The following is a 17,741-nucleotide window of genomic DNA, read 5'->3' on the forward strand; positions in this document are numbered from 1 at the left end:
TCTCCTACCTGCCAGGGTGGCGCTAGACAGCAAGAACATTGTTTGTGAGATTTTTGTAGATAGTGGAGCAGCTGTCAATCTGATTGATAATCAATTTGCAACAACGCATGGTTTCCAGGTATGCACTTTGGAAAAGGATATACCTGTTTTTGCTATCGATTCCGCTCCACTTTCTCAAAGATCGTTAAAGGGCATAGTTCACAATATCCGTTTGACTGTGGGTGACGCTCATGTTGAGGATATGTGATGTTTCGTCTTAAGCGGATTACCTACTCCTCTAGTGTTGGGGCTACCCTGGCTCACTAAACATAACCCCACCATTGATTGGCAAGCAAGGCAAATAAATGGTTGGAGTGAGTTTTGCAGAGAGAATTGCCTCACGGCGTCTCTTTCAGAGGTTTCTACCAAGACTGTGCCATCTTTTCTCTCTGAATTTTCGGATGTGTTTTCCGAGAGTGGTGTCCAGGATTTGCCCCCTTACCAGGAGTACGACTGCCCTATTAATCTCATCCCAGGCGCCAAGCTGCCAAAATCACGACTATACAATCTCTCCCAACCTGAAAGAGTCGCTATGCGTACTTATATCTCTGAGAGCCTGAGAAAGGGACACATCCGACCCTCGAAGTCACCTGTTGCCGCTGGGTTTTTTTTTGTTAAGAAAAAAGATGCTTCTTTAAGACCTTGTCTGGATTTCAGGGAGCTGAACCGTATCACGATTCGTGACCCATATCCGCTTCCTCTGATTCCGGACCTGTTTAACCAGATTGTTGGGGCTAAAGTTTTTTCTAAGTTGGATTTAAGAGGGGAATACAACCTAGTCAGGGTCAGGGAAGGGGACGAATGGAAGACGGCCTTCAATACCCCTGAGGGTCATTTTGAGAATTTGGTTATGCCCTTTGCCCCGGCCATCTTCCAACATTTTGTGAACAGCATTTTTTAGCATTTAATGGGGAAATTTGTACTGGTGTATCTAGATGACATTAGATTTTTTCTCCTGATTTCAAGACTCATCGGGACCACCTATGTCAGGTCTTGCTGATTCGGGAGAATAAATTATACGCTAAACTGGAAAAATGTGTGTTTGCGGTTCCGGAGAATCAATTTCTTGGTTTTCTTCTCTCCGCTTCTGGTTTTTGGATGGACCCTGAGAAGATCCACGCTGTGCTTGATTGGGAGCTTCCTGAGAATCAGAAGGCACTGATGTGGTTTTTGGATTTTGCCAATTATTACAGAAAGTTCATTTTGAATTATTCCTCTGTTGTTAAGCCACTCACTGATATGACTAAAAAGGGGGTGGATTTTTCCTTGTGGTCGGTAGATGCGCTTAAAGCCTTTTCTAGTATTAAAGAGAATTTTGCTTCCGCTCCCATTTTGGTACAACCTGAGGTACTACCTTTTATTGTTGAGGTGGATGCTTCTGAGGTGGGTGTGGGTGCGGTCTTATCTCAGGGTCCCTCTCCTGCCAAATGGCGACGTGTGCCTTTTTCTCAAGGAAACTCTCCTCTGTAGAGAGAAATTACGATGTGGGAGATAGGGAGTTGTTGGCCATCAAATTAGCTTTTGAGGAATTGCGCCATTGGTTAGAGGGAGCCAGACACCCTATTACCGTGTTTACCGACCATAAGAAACTGGCCTACTTGGAATCGGCCAAGCGTCTGAACCCGAGACAGGCCAGATGGTCTTTGTTCTTTTCTAGGTTTAATTTTGTTGTTACGTTCCGCCCTGGGGTTAAAAATGTGAAGGCGGATGCCCTGTCACGTTGTTTTCCGGGAGGGGGGAACTTTGAACACCCGGGTCCCATTTTGGCTGAAGGGGTGGTCGTCTCTGCTCTTTATCCTGATTTGGAGGCAGAGGTTCAAAGTGATCAAAATGCCAATAAAAACTACAGAATATGGCAATGCAAAGGGGGGGGGGGGGGGGAAGTAGTTTTTTTCTGAAGGTTATTTCTTAAAATAATAATTTTTTAAGCTGTAAAACATATTAGAAACTATATAAATTTAGAAGACAGAGATATGGCTTACAAAGATGCATGTGCCCAAAAAAATTAAAATGTGCCTGGTCAGGAAGGGGGATAAAGAACTCTGTCTTAAACTGGTTAAAGGGGTATTCCCGTTATAAGAAGTTATCCCCTATCCACAGCTCACTGATTATGAGAAAGGGGGCCCCATTGCCCCTGGAGCCCCCCTGAAATGGACAAAGCATCTGGTCTGCTGCTCTATTCATTTCTATGACAGCGCCGGAGATAGCCATGCGCTGTACTCTGGAGCTATCTCTGGAGCTCCCATAGAAATGAATGGAGCGGCGAAGCGCATTTCTGACCAGTTGTGGAGAAGGGATACCTTGTTATAACTGAAATACCCCTTTAACAACCTCAGCAGAAAATCCAACAGTTGTCCCAGGCTATGACATGTAACATGTGTGGAACAGGAAGATGAATCCCCTTTTGTGAGTGAAAGTTCGGAATTCCCTTCCAGTCTCCAGCGCCTTCCCTTCAAGACATAGGAGCAAAATAAATAGGCCCTGAAAGGCCATAATGAGAGAATGGCTATAACTTCTGCCTGTTTCTCCAGAATCTTCCTGAGCACTCTTGGCACTAATGAAAGTGGTTGTAATACATACACCACCTTCTCCTCCCTGCTGATTGACAGAACATCTGTGGCTAGAGCAAGGTGAGAACGATAGAGCCCTTTCCTTGCTGGCCAGTTCTTCACTATCTGAGAGAATATTGGTAAAGATGATGCTCCACTCCTCTGGATGAAGCTCCTTGTGTCAGTTTGTTAATGTAAACCTTTGGTAAGTAGTAAGAATGAACAAGCATTCAGTGATTGTGCAGTGGACGTGAGCTGAGAGACTGGAGATCTTTCAGGTTGGATGACAACCCCTTCTTCTTGTGCCACCTTTTCTGGACCTACAGTCTGTCTACATGCGCACCTCAGCTCTAGATGGAGGCATCTGTAGTGAGGATTTACCGAGACTGTGGATTCAGAGATTTGTCGCATAGCCACCACTAGCTGGGGTTTTAGCCACCACGTCAGCTCTTGGTTGAATACATCCAAAAGACCTTTGTCTAGGCTCTTTTGATATATTTTCCAAGAAGTGTGTATATTGTCTCGGAGGGAGTATTGGCCCATGGTATTACATCAATTGATGAAGTTAGGATAGAACATCTTCATGGCACAGCAAATAGACACTTTGGGGTGGGAAAAGAGGTGGCTTGACCCCTTCAAGATTATGGTTAGCTAATGAGGGTTTTTGAAGAAACCAGGTACTTCAGCTCATGAGTTGAGACTAGCTATGACGTCTTGCAACTGGTTGGAAACCATGATCTTGTAACTGATCCATGGTTGCATGCAGATCCATCAAAAGTTGTTGTTTCGAGGAAGTCTTTACCTGCCAATCCTCCAGTCACATCTGACACTATACCAGTTTTCATTCTCTGAACACAAAAAAATCTCTTCCTAACTCACAATACTCCCGCCTTAATTGGATTGTGTCCAATAGCTCACAGCGTGAAATCCGACTGGGTGAAATGAGAGACAGATTCAGGGAACGAGGCTACCCTGAACACATCCTTGGGGACACGAGCCCCACAGCCCCCCGGCCCACCAAGACTATCACTAAAACTACTCTAACTCGTATTCCGTTTGTACACACATACCATCCTAGTATCAATAAGGTTCTGAACAGCATCCGTAATCATTGGCCCATATTACAGAAGGCATTCCCTACAATATAAGAATTCAGAAATCCCATTCTGGCATGTAACCGTAGACCGAAAAATCTTAGAGACCATTTAGTAAAAGCTGACATTGGCCCAACACTCAATATACCGAAACAGAGATTCCTAGGCACACCCAAGTTTGGCACCTTCCCATGCCTCCACTGCTTTCAGTGCTCTAACATCCTCAAGGGCTCTTACTTCCACCACCCCCAGTCTGGTCATCAATTCCCTATAAAAGATTTCTTCACGTGTGACTCTTCATTTGTCATTTACCTGTTAAAATGTCCATGTGGCAAAATTTACATTGGGGAAACCACACAGAAAGTGAGAGACCGAGTATGCCAACACAAATCATCCATCAGACGCCAGAACCTCTTGCTTCCAGTCCCATTCCATTTTCACCAGGCAGGCCACAATATCTCGCAACTCAGATTCCAGGTTATTGAACATATCCCCTTACACAGACGCGGTTATGACCGTATTGCACAACTCAAAAAAAGAGAATCCTTCTGGATACACACATTGGATTGTTTAGAACCTTAAAGGCTTGAACAGGGACTATGAAGTCCTGAGCTTCATTTAATTTTTTACATCATACGTCTAGTGTAGTCCTCCTAGCCTCATACCATTACACATTTCCCTACATCCTCCATTATCAATTTTCCTTTTACCCACACACCTATTAATTTACTGTTATGGGCCCCCACTCCCGTGATGAGCACACCTGATACCAATTACCATTATTACGTCTACACATTTAGGTTTTTCCGATTAGCCTCTTTTAGTCTATTGTCCTTTAACAATATTCCCATTTACTTCATAGGTACCATAACAGCATCATCCACTGGAGATCTGTATCCTTTTATAGTTTTGATCCTCTTATAGTATACCCTCATAGAGTTAATGATATAGCTTATTCATATAGAAACGCAAAATACAAATGTAATAGCACTCTGCAACCAGCATTCTGCCCTGCCTCTATGCTGGATGAGGCATTAGGGACCACTCCATAGAGGCGACCATGACGTGGTGAGTGGCTTATTACGCTTTGGCCAAAATGTACACCAATGCCTCATCCAGCATAGAGGCAGGGCAGAGTGCTGGTTGCAGAGTGCTATTACATTTGTATTTTGCGTTTGTATATGTATTTCGCCATAGTGATGTGCACCTGCATACAGGGTTGTGCTGACTCAATCACCCACACTTATTCATATAGAGTTTATTAGATATCTTATCCATATAGTGTTCATTATATAGCTAATCCATATAGAGTTATTACACATGTATAGATTTTCCCTTCTCTTTCCCTCTACCCCTTCCCTCCGTTTGTTCCCTTCTTGATTTCCTGGATGCATTGATATAGGTCCCATCACGCTCAGTGCTCTAATAATCACCCATCTCCTGCTGGTGGAACGCATATGGAACGCACTTCCTGTCTGTGGAACGCTGATGAATCGCAGCACACACTCCATACGTCACTTCCTGCCCCCTGTGAACCGCAGTTGGAACGCACCACTTCCGGTTTCGCGATACCGGAAGTGCCGTTCGCGCTCGATTGGCCTACTTAAGCACCGCTTTAGCCACAATATGGTGCGCCTACACCGATCGCATACAGTTGTATGCTGTACCTCTACTCAGCGCAGCACCTTATGGCTCCTTCCTCCAGAGCGGCTTGTGGTAAGTGTAGTGCCTTGACCTTCCCCCTTTTACCTTGTTCCTCAATATACTTATCATATACTCAGTATGTCCTACCTCTCTGATGCTCCCTCTGCTCCATCCATTGATTAATGACATAAGCTTGGGGGCCGCTCCTGGACTTTTTCCTCTTTTCTCAAAAAATTTTTTTTTCATCAATGCTCTCATTTTCTACACCTTCTCTGGACTTGTGTTTTGATAAATTCATTCCCGGCTGTATTATATGATTAAGAGTGATATATCTGTGGCTTCTGACTGTTTTCCTTAAATATGCTCCATAAGAAATTGTTCTTCAGCCTACACCAGGGGCTTCTCATCAGGATCCTGAGACTCCTCTTCTTGATGTACACCTTGTATATATCTATTTATATGTATATCTATGTATACTCACTGTTCGTGAATCATGTCATTTTGTCATTTTTGTTGTTTTATCATACAACCACTGATTGTAATTTTCTGCATTTTTCTGTACTTACACAGTTTGAAAAAGGCTATTGTGCCGAAACGTCACACAAAGTGTTACTTTGCCGCATTACAATAAACAACAACAACACCAAAGCAAATCTTGCTGGAGTTTTTTCTATCATATATACGGGGTGGGATTCCGACTCCACGCTCCACCACCGAGTGTGCCACACTGGTCTACTATATTACTAATTTTCCCTAACCGGTTTTGAGCACCTGGTACAACATCATGGCAAGCGGTACCTTCTCCTTTGCTCAAGGTGAAATCACTTCCATGCTTTCCCAGGTCAACATCTCAGGAGATTTCCTGCAAACCTCTCCTTCAGAACTCAAATCAAGGGATCTTGAGAGAGAGTCCCGAAGGCTGATGAACTATGAGTTACATTGTGTCACATTGGCCGAATATCTGAAGGTCGAACGGATCCCCCGCGGCCTCAGAATTCGCACAAGGCCTACGTTTTTTAAAGACGACTCAGAATTTTGCAAAAAATTCGAAATGATCCTGAACAAATGTTCATTTGACCTGATGGCACTGACACTGTCATACCTACAAGAAGCCATTACCAAAACCCAGACGGAAATAAAGACGATTGAAGAACAGCTAACAGCCATCCTACCACTTCTTCGCCACTATTATAACTTCGCCAACTACAAACAAGAATAGAATCTACACTCCAAAGTCACAGAAAAGAGATAGAGAACACTAAACGGAATAAATTCCTCCGTGATACAGAGAATTACAGAATGAACAGAGTCTACAAATGGCCCGACTACAACCGCCCATCCACCTACAGACCGAGATACCGCTCACAGTCAAAGGACTCGTCCCATTCAAGTGCCAACAGCGACTCACAGAATCAACCAGAAGCACAGAGCCAACGCTTCCCAAGAGGACGACGAGGGAATCGAGGAGGACCAGCCACCACAACACGAGGAGCCATCACTACAAGATCTCAGGTATCGTCACTAGTTGTGAACATTTCATCACCTACACTGGGACCAGCTGAAATGGCCCTTCTCGAAAAGGCCTTATCATACTGCCCGTCGGTTCAAGTGGACTCTTTCCAATTGGACTTAGACCTTTGCAGACTCTTTAGGAACATTCGTCTCAAAGCACATTTTGCAGAACAGGAAATACCAACTCGGAACATCTCTTGTTCCTCTAGCCCACAGGTTTCTATCAGCAACCTGGAACTAAGGAACAAGAGCCATTACATGCCGCCAAAAAACAAACCTGCAATAGAAACTTTCATCTCACTTGTGAAAAAAGATGTCACTCTATTCAAGAAAGATCTGTCCTTAGGTAAATACAAATTTCAAAATAACCTAGAGGCAACACAGCGACAGGCACTCACTTCCCTTCGCAAACAGAAAAATATTGTCATTAAACCAGCCGACAAAGGGGGAGCAGTTGTCCTCCTTGACAAAACCCAATACAAGGCAGAAATCTATCGCCAATTACAGGACGAAACAGTATATAAAAAACTCAGTTCTGACCCTACATACACAATCAGAGACAAAATCCAGAAAGTCATCACCCATTACCATGCGTTAAATATCATTGACAATGCCACCCTCACTTTTCTCACTAATAACAATCCAGTCATTCCGGTCCTCTATACGTTACTGTCACTGCCAGACATCTGAGAAGCTCTGACAGACGTACTTCAGAACCTCCTGCTTGAGGTTCTTTTGTTTTGCTTTCATTTTGTCATCTCGTTTCCCTCTCTCAGCTTAAACACCCTGAAAGACCAGGCCACTTTTTACACTTCTGCACTACACTACTTTCACCGTTTATTGATCGGTCATGCAACTTACCACCCAAATGAATTTTACCTCCTTTTCTTCTCACTAATAGAGATTTCATTTGGTGGTATTTCATTGCTGCTGACATTTTTACTTTTTTTGTTATTAATCGAAATTTAACGATTTTTTTTGCAAAAAAATGACATTTTTCACTTTCAGTTGTAAAATTTTGCAAAAAAAACGAGATCCATATATAAATTTTGCTCTAAATTTATTGTTCTACATGTCTTTGATAAAAAAAAAATGTTTGGGTAAAAAAAAAATGGTTTGGGTAAAAGTTATAGCGTTTACAAACTATGGTACAAAAATGTGAATTTCCGCTTTTTGAAGCAGCTCTGACTTTCTGAGCACCTCTCATGTTTCCTGAGGTTCTACAATGGCCAGACAGTACAAACACCCCACAAATGACCCCATTTCGGAAAGTAGACACCCTAAGGTATTCGCTGATGGGCATAGTGAGTTCATAGAACTTTTTATTTTTTGTCACAAGTTAGTGGAAAATGATGATTTTTTTTTTTATTTTATTTTTTCTTACAAAGTCTCATATTCCACTAACTTGTGACAAAAAATAAAAAGTTCTATGAACTCACTATGCCCATCACGAAATACCTTGGGGTCTCTTCTTTCCAAAATGGGGTCACTTGTGGGGTAGTTATACTGCCCTGGCATTCTAGGGGCCCAAATGTGTGGTAAGGAGTTTGAAATCAAATTCTGTAAAAAATGACCAGTGAAATCCGAAAGGTGCTCTTTGGAATATGGGCCCCTTTGCCCACCTAGGCTGCAAAAAAGTGTCACACATCTGGTATCTCTGTATTCAGGAGAAGTTGAGGAATGTGTTTTGCGGTGTCTTTTTACATATATCCATGCTGGGTGAGATAAATATCTTGGTCAAATGCCAACTTTGTATAAAAAAATGGGAAAAGTTGTCTTTTGCCAAGATATTTCTCTCACCCAGCATGGGTATATGTAAAATGACACCCCAAAACACATTCCCCAACTTCTCCTGAGTACGGAGATACCAGATGTGTGACACTTTTTTGCAGCCTAGGTGGGCAAAGGGGCCCATATTCCAAAGAGCACCTTTCGGATTTCACTGGTCATTTTTTACAGAATTTGATTTCAAACTCCTTACCACACATTTGGGCCCCTAGAATGCCAGGGCAGTATAACTACCCCACAAGTGACCCCATTTTGGAAAGAAGACACCCCAAGGTATTCGCTGATGGGCATTGTGAGTTCATGGAAGTTTTTATTTTTTGTCACAAGTTAGTTGAATATGAGACTTTGTAAGAAAAAAATAAATTAAAAAAAATCATCATTTTCCACTAACTTGTGACAAAAAATAAAAAATTCTAGGAACTCGCCATGCCCCTCACGGAATACCTTGGGGTGTCTTCTTTCCAAAATGGGGTCACTTGTGGGGTAGTTATACTGCCCTGGCATTTTCCAGGGGCCCTAATGTGTGGTAAGTAGGTAAATGACCTGTGAAATCCGAAAGGTGCTCTTTGGAATGTGGGCCCCTTTGCCCACCTAGGCTGCAAAAAAGTGCCACACATGTGGTATCTCCGTACTCGGGAGAAGTTGGGGAATGTGTTTTGGGGTGTCATTTTACATATACCCATGCTGGGTGAGATAAATATCTTGGTCAAATGTTAACTTTGTATAAAAGAATGGGAAAAGTTGTCTTTTGCCAAGATATTTCTCTCACCCAGCATGGGTATATGTAAAATGACACCCCAAAACACATTCCCCAACTTCTCCTGAGTACGGCGATACCAGATGTGTGACACTTTTTTGCAGCCTAAATGCGCAAAGGGGCCCACATTCCTTTTATGAGGGCATTTTTAGACATTTGGATCCCAGACTTCTTCTCACGCTTTAGGGCCCCTAGAATGCCAGGGCAGTATAAATACCCCACATGTGACCCCATTTTGGAAAGAAGACACCCCAAGGTATTCAATGAGGGGCATGGCGAGTTCATAGAAATTTTTTTTTTTTGGCACAAGTTAGCGGAAATTGATTTTATTTATTTTTTTCTCACAAAGTCTCCCTTTCCGCTAACTTGGGACAAAAATTTCAATCTTTCATGGACTCAATATGCCCCTCACGGAATACCTGGGGGTGTCTTCTTTCCGAAATGGGGTCACATGTGGGGTATTTATACTGCCCTGGCATTCTAGGGGCCCTAAAGCATGAGAAGAAGTCTGGAATATAAATGTCTAAAAATTTTTACGCATTTGGATTCCGTGAGGGGTATGGTGAGTTCATGTGAGATTTAATTTTTTGACACGTTAGTGGAATATGACTTTGTAAGAAAAAAAAATAATTTCCGCTAACTTGGGCCAAAAAAATGTCTGAATGGAGCCTTACAGGGGGGTGATCAATGACAGGGGGGGTGATCAATGACAGGGGGGTGATCAATGACAGGGGGGTGATCAGGGAGTCTATATGGGGTGATCACCACAGTCATTGATCACGCCCCTGTAAGGCTCCATTCAGACGTCCGTGTGCGTTTTGCGGATCCGATCCATCTATCAGTGGATCCGTAAAAATCATGCGGACATCTGAATGGAGCTTTACAGGGGGGTGATCAATGACAGGGGGTAATCAATGACAGGGGGGTGATCAGGGAGTCTATATGGGGTGATCACCACAGTCATTGATCATGCCCCTGTAAGGCTCCATTCAGACGTCCGTGTGCGTTTTGCGGATCCGATCCATCTATCAGTGGATCCGTAAAAATCATGCGGACGTCTGAATAGAGCTTTACAGGGGTGTGATCAATGACAGGGGGGTAATCAATGACAGGGGGGTGATCACCACAGTCATTGATCATGCCCCTGTAAGGCTCCATTCAGACGTCCGTGTGCGTTTTGCGGATCCGATCCATCTATCAGTGGATCCGTAAAAATCACGCGGACGTCTGAATGGAGCTTTACAGGGGTGTGATCAATGACAGGGGGGTAATCAATGACAGGGGGGTGATCAGGGAGTCTATATGGGGTGATCAGGGGTGATCAAGGGTGAATAAGGGGTTAATAAGTGACGGGGGGGGGTGTAGTGTAGTGTGGTGCAACATATTACTGAGCTACCTGTGTCCTCTGGTGGTCGATCCAAACAAAGGGGACCACCAGAGGACCAGGTAGCAGGTATATTAGACGCTGTTATCATAACAGCGTCTAATATACCTGTTAGGGGTTAAAAAAATCACATCTCCAGCCTGCCAGCGAACGATCGCCACTGGCAGGCTGGAGATCCACTTTCTTACCTTCCGTTCCTGTGAGCGCGCGCGCCTGTGTGCGCGCGTTCACAGGAAATCTCGGCCATCGCGAGAGGACGCGCCGGCGCGTCCACTCGGAATGAATCAACCACCTCCAGGACGCGTCTGTGCGTACAGCGGTCCGGAGGTGGTTAAATCCCCTCCCATACTGCATCACTTTGCGGTTTATACAATCTCCTGGAGTGTGTGCATGCTGGATGCTACAACTGATGCTTCTACAGATAAGTATGTTCATTTATCTATGTTTTCCTGTTTGCTTGATCATAGGTGACCCTGACTCCCTCCGTATTAAGTGTAGGGAGCCGGTGGTCATGTCCCCTCACTATTATAGGGTGTTCAGGTTTCATACAGTCGAGGGTACAAGGGTATGCAATTATCTACCATAGAGATTCTTGCATAGGCTGAGCAGTAAGGGAGAGAGCTAGGGCTGTTGCAGGGTTACCCTTTGGTTCCTTAGTTTTGGATCAAGTCACTCGGATCTTCATTTGTGTCTTCTAGTTTTCTGTAACACCTTCCGTGACAGTTACCCAAAATTCACAAAAGCCTACACCATCCCCCCGGTCGTCCAATCGTTGCATCCACTAGTTCACTTCTGTCTCCATTATCCATCCTTTTGGAAAAGTCACTCACACCACTGATTAAAAAGACGAGATCATTCATTTTGGATACCTCTGAATTCTTGAGTTTCATTCACAATTTCCCACCATTACCACCTAACAGTATTTTAGTCACATGGGATGTGGCGAGCCTATACACCTCTATTCAACATCACAAGGGTCTTCAGGCAGTCTCCAAGTGTCTCCAATCTAATTTCTCAAATTCCGACACTATATCCTTTTATATGGATATCCTTGAATTGGTTCTGACAAACAATTTCTTTTTATTTGAGGACACATTTTACTTACAGTGCCAAGGGACCACTATGGGGTCCAACGTGGCCCCTCCATATGCAAATTGTTACATGGCAGAATTCGAAGAGATGCATATTTACCCAAATTCTCATTTCATTGAACATGCGCTCCTATGGAAGCGTTACATTGATGACATTTTTTTGCATATGGAGGGGCCCCGTTGAGTCCCTCACCGAATTTCACAGCTTTTTGAATAACATTTACCCAGAACTTCAATTCACCATCCATTTTGATACCTCTAGCATCAGCTTTTTGGACACGACAGTTATCATAACACCGACAAGCACACTGACTACTGATCTTTATAAAATACCGACAGATCGCAACAATCTTTTACACTATACCAGTTTTCATTCTCTGAACACAAAAAAATCTCTTCCTAACTCACAATACTCCCGCCTTAAACGGATTGTGTCCAATAGCTCACAGCGTGAAATCCGACTGGGTGAAATGAGAGACAGATTCAGGGAACGAGGCTACCCTGAACACATCCTTGGGGACACGAGCCCCACAGCCCCCCGGCCCACCAAGACTATCACTAAAACTACTCTAACTCGTATTCCGTTTGTACACACATACCATCCTAGTATCAATAAGGTTCTGAACAGCATCCGTAATCATTGGCCCATATTACAGAAGGCATTCCCTACAATATAAGAATTCAGAAATCCCATTCTGGCATGTAACCATAGACCGAAAAATCTTAGAGACCATTTAGTAAAAGCTGACATTGGCCCAACACTCAATATACCGAAACAGAGATTCCTAGGCACACCCAAGTTTGGCACCTTCCCATGCCTCCACTGCTTTCAGTGCTCTAACATCCTCAAGGGCTCTTACTTCCACCACCCCCAGTCTGGTCATCAATTCCCTATAAAAGATTTCTTCACGTGTGACTCTTCATTTGTCATTTACCTGTTAAAATGTCCATGTGGCAAAATTTACATTGGGGAAACCACACAGAAAGTGAGAGACCGAGTATGCCAACACAAATCATCCATCAGACGCCAGAACCTCTTGCTTCCAGTCCCATTCCATTTTCACCAGGCAGGCCACAATATCTCGCAACTCAGATTCCAGGTTATTGAACATATCCCCTTACACAGACGCGGTTATGACCGTATTGCACAACTCAAAAAAAGAGAATCCTTCTGGATACACACATTGGATTGTTTAGAACCTTAAAGGCTTGAACAGGGACTATGAAGTCCTGAGCTTCATTTAATTTTTTACATCATACGTCTAGTGTAGTCCTCCTAGCCTCATACCATTACACATTTCCCTACATCCTCCATTATCAATTTTCCTTTTACCCACACACCTATTAATTTACTGTTATGGGCCCCCACTCCCGTGATGAGCACACCTGATACCAATTACCATTATTACGTCTACACATTTAGGTTTTTCCGATTAGCCTCTTTTAGTCTATTGTCCTTTAACAATATTCCCATTTACTTCATAGGTACCATAACAGCATCATCCACTGGAGATCTGTATCCCTTTTATAGTTTTGATCCTCTTATAGTATACCCTCATAGAGTTTATGATATAGCTTATTCATATAGAGTTTATTAGATATCTTATCCATATAGTGTTCATTATATAGCTAATCCATATAGAGTTATTACACATGTATAGATTTTCCCTTCTCTTTCCCTCTACCCCCTTCCCTCCGTTTGTTCCCTTCTTGATTTCCTGGATGCATTGATATAGGTCCCATCACGCTCAGTGCTCTAATAATCACCCATCTCCTGCTGGTGGAACGCGCTTCCTGTCTGTGGAACGCTGATGAATCGCAGCACACACTCCATACGTCACTTCCTGCCCGTGAACCGCAGTTGGAACGCACCACTTCCGGTTTCGCGATACCGGAAGTGCCGTTCGCGCTCGATTGGCCTACTTAAGCACCGCTTTAGCCACAATATGGTGCGCCTACACCGATCGCATACAGTTGTATGCTGTACCTCTACTCAGCGCAGCACCTTATGGCTCCTTCCTCCAGAGCGGCTTGTGGTAAGTGTAGTGCCTTGACCTTCCCCCTTTTACCTTGTTCCTCAATATACTTATCATATACTCAGTATGTCCTACCTCTCTGATGCTCCCTCTGCTCCATCCATTGATTCCCTTTATATGTACTCCCTTCATATGTACCACGATTATCCAGATTCCTATGTATAATGACATAAGCCTGGGGGCCGCTCCTGGACTTTTTCCTCTTTTCTCAAAATTTATTTTTTTCATCAATGCTCTCATTTTCTACACCTTCTCTGGACTTGTGTTTTGATAAATTCATTCCCGGCTGTATTATATGATTAAGGGCTCATTCAGACGGCCGTATGCTGTCCGCAAAAATACTGAATGCTATCCGTTTTTTTGCGGATCCGCAAAAAAACGGATCTGCAAAAAAACGGATAGCATTCAGTATTTTTGCGGACCCATAGACTTCAATGGGGCCATGTCCTGATTTTCACGGACAAGTATAGGACATGTTTCATTTTTTTTGCGGATCCGCAAAAAAACGGATAGCATTCAGTATTTTTGCGGACAGCATACGGCCGTCTGAATGAGCCCTAAGAGTGATATATCTGTGGCTTCTGACTGTTTTCCTTAAATATGCTCCATAAGAAATTGTTCTTCAGCCTACACCAGGGGCTTCTCATCAGGATCCTGAGACTCCTCTTCTTGATGTACACCTTGTATATATCTATTTATATGTATATCTATGTACAGGGAGTGCAGAATTATTAGGCAAATGAGTATTTTGACCACATCATCCTCTTTATGCATGTTGTCTTACTCCAAGCTGTATAGGCTCGAAAGCCTACTACCAATTAAGCATATTAGGTGATGTGCATCTCTGTAATGAGAAGGGGTGTGGTCTAATGACATCAACACCCTATATCAGGTGTGCATAATTATTAGGCAACTTCCTTTCCTTTGGCAAAATGGGTCAAAAGAAGGACTTGACAGGCTCAGAAAAGTCAAAAATAGTGAGATATCTTGCAGAGGGATGCAGCACTCTTAAAATTGCAAAGCTTCTGAAGCGTGATCATCGAACAATCAAGCGTTTCATTCAAAATAGTCAACAGGGTCGCAAGAAGCGTGTGGAAAAACCAAGGCGCAAAATAACTGCCCATGAACTGAGAAAAGTCAAGCGTGCAGCTGCCAAGATGCCACTTGCCACCAGTTTGGCCATATTTCAGAGCTGCAACATCACTGGAGTGCCCAAAAGCACAAGGTGTGCAATACTCAGAGACATGGCCAAGGTAAGAAAGGCTGAAAGACGACCACCACTGAACAAGACACACAAGCTGAAACGTCAAGACTGGGCCAAGAAATATCTCAAGACTGATTTTCTAAGGTTTTATGGACTGATGAAATGAGAGTGAGTCTTGATGGGCCAGATGGATGGGCCCGTGGCTGGATTGGTAAAGGGCAGAGAGCTCCAGTCCGACTCAGACGCCAGCAAGGTGGAGGTGGAGTACTGGTTTGGGCTGGTATCATCAAAGATGCCTTTTCGGGTTGAGGATGGAGTCAAGCTCAACTCCCAGTCCTACTGCCTGTTTCTGGAAGACACCTTCTTCAAGCAGTGGTACAGGAAGAAGTCTGCATCCTTCAAGAGAAACATGATTTTCATGCAGGACAATGCTCCATCACACGCGTCCAAGTACTCCACAGCGTGGCTGGCAAGAAAGGGTATAAAAGAAGAAAATCTAATGACATGGCCTCCTTGTTCACCTGATCTGAACCCCATTGAGAACCTGTGGTCCATCATCAAATGTGAGATTTACAAGGAGGGAAAACAGTACACCTCTCTGAACAGTGTCTGGGAGGCTGTGGTTGCTGCTGCACGCAATGTTGATGGTGAACAGATCAAAACACTGACAGAATCCATGGATGGCAGGCTTTTGAGTGTCCTTGCAAAGAAAGGTGGCTATATTGGTCACTGATTTGTTTTTGTTTTGTTTTTGAATGTCAGAAATGTATATTTGTGAATGTTGAGATGTTATATTGGTTTCACTGGTAAAAATAAATAATTGAAATGGGTATATATTTGTTTTTTGTTAAGTTGCCTAATAATTATGCACAGTAATAGTCACCTGCACACACAGATATCCCCCTAAAATAGCTAAAACTAAAAACAAACTAAAAACTACTTCCAAAAATATTCAGCTTTGATATTAATGAGTTTTTTGGGTTCATTGAGAACATGGTTGTTGTTCAATAATAAAATTAATCCTCAAAAATACAACTTGCCTAATAATTCTGCACTCCCTGTATACTCACTGTTCGTGAATCATGTCATTTTGTCATTTTTGTTGTTTTATCATACAACCAGATTGTAATTTTCTGCATTTTTCTGTACTTACACAGTTTGAAAAAGGCTATTGTGCCGAAACCTCACACAAAGTGTTACTTTGCCGCATTACAATAAACAACAACAACACCAAAGCAAATCTTGCTGGAGTTTTTTCTATCATATATAAGGGGTAGGATCCCGACTCCACGCTCCACCACCGAGTGTGCCACACTGGTCTACTATATTACATCTGACAACCTGTTAGAATTACTATGATCTTGGTAAAAACTCTGGGAGCAGATGACAATCCTAAGGACAGGCAAGTGAACTGTAGATGAAGAATGTCCAGGTTTGTGAACACTGTGATTCTGAGCAGTTTCCTGTTGCTGGGTAGTATGGCGATGTAAGTACAGTATCTGTGAGATCTATTGTGGTCAGAACGTCGTCTTTCTCCAGAACACCATGACTGATCAAAAAGACCTCATTTAAATTTTTCCACTTCACTAGGAACCTTTCCCTTTCTCTGAACATGGTACTTTTCTAATACCACATTTTACAAAAATCCCTGAAGAAGACAGAGAACGACTGGATTCTTTACTGTGTTGAGGAAAAAGGCATTTGGAGAGAACTGTCAAGTCCGGTCCGGCAGGTGCGCTTCTCTACAGTGCCGCTGGTGTCCAGTTGCCAGGGCAGCAGGCAGGGTACTTCCTGTACAGGAGTGGTAGCCAATCAGTGCCAGCACTAGCATGTTCAGCACGCTCATGTTACCGGTCATGTGACCTTATAAGGGGCACATGACCAGGAAGTGTGGCCTATTTAAACAATCTACTGGCCATAGATGGCCTGTGATTGTTGTTATTCTTCTGGATCACCTCACTAGCCTTCATCTGAGTATTTGGATTCTTAACCTCGGATTTAGACCCTGACCTTGACTTACGCCTGATGATTTGGACCTTTACATTTCTTCCTGCTTTTGACCCTGGCTAGGTATTGTATCTGAATTGGTTTTCCCTTTCTGTTCTCTTGGTATTGACTTTGGCACGGTTCTGACTCTCTTGGTTTGACCTGTCTTGTCTGGATCCATCATACACCTGTTTTTGTAGCTGCCGATCTGTCACTAGTTTATTATTTTCCTCCCGGCCTTCCCTCCCATATAGACCCCAGCACTCATTCAGGAAGGGACTGCCGGCCAGTTGTGGACTTCTGTCTAGGGTGGATCGCGGAAGTAGGTAAGAACAGTGGGACCGGCGAGTTCAGACCACACAGCTCCCCACCGTGACAGAAGTACTCTGAACCCAAGTCCATCCACAGACCACCATTAGTTCAAAACCTACCAAAAGCACACCTTTTGGTTCAATATATTTTTTTCTTATTTTCCTCCTCAAAAACCTAGGTGCGTCTTATCATAAGGTGCGTCTTATAAAGCGAAAAATACGGTACTTCAATATTATTTTATAATAAATATATTCACAAATACCTTTCATTACTTAGAATGGCTTGTTTTGTCTAGGGAGCAATCATTAGGAGAAATAAAATGGCCGCCGTCCTGTCAGTACACAC

Source organism: Bufo bufo, chromosome 1, assembly GCF_905171765.1.
Source record: "Bufo bufo chromosome 1, aBufBuf1.1, whole genome shotgun sequence".
In the NCBI taxonomy this organism is placed as follows: Eukaryota; Metazoa; Chordata; class Amphibia; order Anura; family Bufonidae; genus Bufo; species Bufo bufo.